Source organism: Eptesicus fuscus, chromosome 12 (assembly GCF_027574615.1).
Source record: "Eptesicus fuscus isolate TK198812 chromosome 12, DD_ASM_mEF_20220401, whole genome shotgun sequence".
Lineage (NCBI taxonomy): Eukaryota > Metazoa > Chordata > Mammalia > Chiroptera > Vespertilionidae > Eptesicus > Eptesicus fuscus.
The window spans coordinates 14142650-14147636 of NC_072484.1; the positions used below are offsets into that span (position 1 = coordinate 14142650).

General features: G+C 45.8%; 1 pseudogene; it reads left to right on the forward strand.

Moving 5' to 3' along the window:
• Positions 1-458: 458 nt before the first annotated feature.
• Positions 459-2413, forward strand: LOC103285876 (60S ribosomal protein L11-like; annotated as a pseudogene).
• The last annotated feature ends 2574 nt before the right edge of the window (positions 2414-4987 follow it).

Sequence of the window (4987 nt, forward strand, 5' to 3'; positions counted from 1 at the left end):
CATGGGGAGTATAAAGCACAGCATAGGGAATACAGTGAATAATACTGTAACAACTCTCTATGTTGTCAGATGGGGACGAGGCTCATCGAGGTGGTCATCTCATAATTTATAGAAATGTCTAATCATGCTCTAGCAGGTTTTGCTCAGTGGATAGAGCACTGGCCTGGGGACTGAAGGCTCCCAGTTTGATTCCGGTCAAGGGCACATGCCGGGTTGCTGGCTCAATCCCCAGGAGGGGGCGTGCAGGAGGCAGCTGATCAATGATCCTCTCTCATCATGGATGTTTCTCTCTTTCTCCCTTCCTCTCTGAAATCAATAAAAATTTATTTTAAAAAAAAACCCCACAAATGTCTAATCACTATGTTGTACACCTGAAACTAATACAGTATTGTATATCAGCTGCAATTGAAAGTAAAAACCATTATTTAAAACTTCGTCAGCCCTTCCTGTTTCCCATCATGGCCAAGGATCAAGGTGAAAAGGAGAACCCCAGGCGGGATGTCAGCACCTGCGTGGGGAGAGCGGAGACGGACGGGCCAGGCAGCCCAGGTCCCGGAGCAGCTCACAGGCCAGACCCCGCTCTCCAAGGCCAGATACACCATCAGATCCTCTGGCATCAGGAGAAGTGAAAAGCTCGCCGTCCACTGCCAGTCCGTGGGGCTGAGGCAGGGGAAACCGCAGAGAAAGGTCTAAGGGGACTAGAGCACCAATTACGAAAAAATGACTTCTCAGATACCGGAAACTTGGGTTTTGGGATCCAGGAACACACCGACCTGGGGATAAGTACGAGCCAAGCGTTGGTACCTAGGGCCTGGGCTTCTGTGTGGTGCGGGGTGGGCCAGGTCCCGGCATCGCAGACAAGAAGTGCAGGACGGGCTGCCTTAGGGCCAAACACAGTCAGCAAAGGGGAGGCCATGCGCTGGTTCCAGCGTCGGGTAGGACCATCCTTCCTGGCACATAAATTCTTGTTTCGACCCAAAAGGCCAATAAAATATTTTCAGTGGGAAAGAAATTTTTTTTTTTTTTTACCTCTTTCCTTCTTGTTTTATAGAACGGGCTGACACTCTGACCACTGAGCAAACCAGCCAGGGCTCAATTGCTCTCTTAGGATGGGAAGAGTCTGGTTTGAATAGTTCTTAATATATTTTATTGATTTTTTACAGAGAAGAGAGAGGGATAGAGAGTTAGAAACATCGATGAGAGAGAAACATCGATCAGCTGCCTCTTGCACACCCCCTACTGGGGATGTGCCCGCAACCAAGGTACATGCCCTTGACCGGAATCGAACCTGGGACCCTAGAGTCCGCGGGCCGACGCTCTATCCACTGAGCCAAACTGGTTCCGGCGTTGAATAGTTCTATATTATCATTTTAAAAGCAGTTTTACGGCTTTGCATCTGCAGGCCAATGAAACCCGCCAAAGCAGCTACCTATACTTGGAGACTTCCAGTTCAGAAGGACACTTCTTAATTATTTTTTTTCTTTAAATTTGTGTTTCAAAATTATCCTACACTTTCAGAAAGTTGCAAAAAAAAAAAATAGTTCAGAGAGTTCCCACCTGCCTCTGACCCGGATTCACCTAAGGTTAACCTATTACATTCCGTAGGACGATGAGCAAAACCAAGAAATTGGCAGTGGCACAGCGCCCCCACTTACAGACTGGCTTTGAGTTGCACCTGTTTTCCTACTGACACCCCTTTTCTGGTCCAGGACCCTCTCCAGGATCCCACTTTCCATCTAATTGTCATGCCAGCTTAGTCATCTCCCATCGGGGCAGTTCCTCAGCTTTTCCTTGTCTTTCATGACCACGAAACCTTTAAAGAGTCATCAGTTACTTTACAAACGTCTTTCAGTTGGGGTTTGCGGTTTCCTCTTGACACTCAGATTGTGCACGAGGGCCAGACCACCACAGAAGCCGTGTAGGGGTCCTCTCAGTACAAGCTGTCAGGGTACATAGCGTCGCTGTGTCTTATCGCTGGTGATGTTAGCCCTGCATCTGGATAAGGGCGTGCTGCCTGGTTTCTCCCCTGTAAGGCTACTGTTTTCCCCTTTGTAATCAGCGAATACCTTGGTGGAGGAGGGGACGATATGCAGATGGCCTGTTTCCTTCAGACATTTGCCCTCTGATCTTGGCATCCGGTGAGGTGTCTTACCTGTGTTGGTGATTTTCTATTTCCCTCATTCACAAGGACACTTTTGAAAAGATGTGTAGGCATTTCAAAACCGAGTTAATGCCCATGAGGATTTCTTCCTAATACTAACTCCCCTCCTCTTACCCCCACTGTGATTTCTCACAGCTGCAGTTCGGTCTCATTAAAGCAAACATTAAAGGTACCCTCAGAGATGAAATGCTGCACAACGACATGATGGCCACAAACTCCTGCTTTGCCTGCGTCCACGATGGCTCTGAGTAGTCCTGGTCAAGTACGGCGCCTGACTCTTGTGTTGGTTTCTCAGGAGAAACATGGTCAAGTGTAAAAGGCTCCGTTGGGGAAAAAAAGCTTGTTTTAAGGGTCAAGGCTGCTCAAGAACTGAAAACCCACAGGGAAAGTCGAGGCCGTTTTGATTTTCCTGAGTGGACATTTAGAAACAAAGGGGATGGAGAAAGGGTTGTTCAAATGCGATCTTCCCAGCACAGTTGAAATCTAAAGGCTTGCTGTCAGAACGATCCTCAGCGGCCTAGGTGAGTTCTCAATTCGGGGATACCTCAGAGATATCCCAGACCAGCACAAGAAAGTGCATATTGCAATAAGTGACTCACAGAAATGTTTTGGTTTCCCAGTGCATATGCAAGTCATGTTTACACCTGACTGTAGCGTATTAAATGAGAAATAGCATTTGGTCTAAAAAACAGCATACACACCTGAATTTAAAAATGTATTATTGCTAAAAATGTTAATTAACCATCATCGAGCCTTCAGCGAGTCATAATCTTTGCTGGTGGTGCGTCTTGTCTTGATGTTGGTGGCTGCTGGCTGGTCAGGGTAGCTGAAGGTTGGATTGGCTGTGTCAATTTGTTAAAATAAGACCACAATGATGTTTTCTGCACCAACTGATTCTTTCACGAACCATTTCCCTGCAGCGTGCGATGCTGTTTGATAGCCTTTTACCCGCAGTAGAACTCCTTTCAGAATTGGAGCCAATCCTCTCAAACCCTGCTGCTTTACCAACACGCACATGTAATATTCTAAATCCTTCGTTGTCATTTCAACCATCTTCACAGCATCTTCAGAGTGGATTCCTTCTCACGCACCACGTTCTTTGCTCACCCATAAGAAGCCACTTCTCGTGCAGTAAAGTTTGATCATGAGATTGCCCGCGATTCAGCCGCATCTGCAGGCTCCACTTCAGCGCTCTTGCTGTTTCCACCACATCTGCAGTTACTACCTCCATGGGGGTTGGAGCCAATCGCTTCTAAACTCCTGCATGTGGGGTGAGGTGGGATGGTCATATAAACAGCTTTTAGATGCCAACGTGGAAAGCGGTGTTTGCTCAGGGTGAGCCCCCCCCCACACACACACACACCCTAGGAGGGACCATTTTGGTAAACCCTTCCTAATTAAGCGGATGTGAGGTAGGAAAATACTTATTTCACTGTTATTAGGAAAGCCTTTCAGATTGAGATGATCAATATTCTGTTTAATGCTGAAAAGTGTTGTCTTTATTAGAGACAGACACCATTCCCACTGAGATTATAAAGACTGAAACTGGTCTTTTCTTTCCTGGGACTTGGGACCAAGGACACGGAGAAGGAAGACCAAGTAAAGGAGATCTCAATTCTGGGATGAAGTGTATGGGTCATCAGAGCTAGGCCCAGGAAGGAATCCTGCATGAAGGATCGTGGCCCAGTGGACCACAGGAATAGTAGTATATAATATCCCTTTCAAATCGATGAGAGAGAAACATCAATCAGCTGCCTCCTGCACACCCCTTACTGGGGATGTGCCCACAACCAAAGTACATGCCCTTGACCGGAATAGAACCTGGAACCCTTGAGTCCGCAGGCTGATGCTCTATCCACTGAGCCAAACCAGTTAGGGCTCAAATCTTCCTTTTCTAAGTTACAGTTTTGTATCTCTCCTTCCGAAAAGTTTGCAAGCATTTTGAATTAGTTGTGTTCCTTATTTTCTGTTACTGGCATTGCTTTGGGTCCACCCTTCAGGGTAAAACATCTGTGGCAGAGGTGCTGCATAATGGAGAAGCTACAATAGGAGACAAAAGGGGACAGATGTGGAAGCCCATACAAGCAGCACCAAGTGACCACCACTAAGCATTCGTAGAACTTGACAGCATCCTGTGGGTTCTTAGGAATACAAAGAAAAGGACCCAATGAGAGACAAGGAGCCTTCAGAGGGACAGTGTCGGTGGTAGTAAAGGCCCTTTAAGAACGAAGACAGAGAATAAATGTGTAAATGTACCACAGTTTTGTAATCCATTCATCTACTGATGGGAATACTATGCAGCTGTAAAAAAAAAAAAAAAGGAACTCTTACCCTTTGAGACAGCATGGAAGGACCTGGAAAGGAATATGCTAAGTGAAATAAGCCAGTCAGAGAAAGACAAGTATCTCATGATCTCACTCATATATGGAGTCTAATGAACAAAATAAACCGATTAACAGAACAGATCCAGAGTCATTGAAGCATGCAACAGACTGATGTATTTCAGAGGGAAGGCAAGGAGCCGGGAGTAGCAGGAAGAGATTAACCAATGAACGTATAAGCACATATGCATAGCCCATGGACAGACAATAGTTCAGGGAAAGCCTGGGAGGGGACAGGGCAGATGGAGTCAATGGTGACGGGGGGAGGGACATCTGTAATAGTTTCAACAATAAAGATACATTTTAAAAAATTAAAAGACAGAGAATAAACAAATGCTTGTTTATTTACCTTTTAATGTTTCAAAAGTTTAATATTCACTCAAAAAAGACAGATATGACAGGTGTATGGCTTGATGTGTTCCTGCAAAGTAAACACACTCATAAA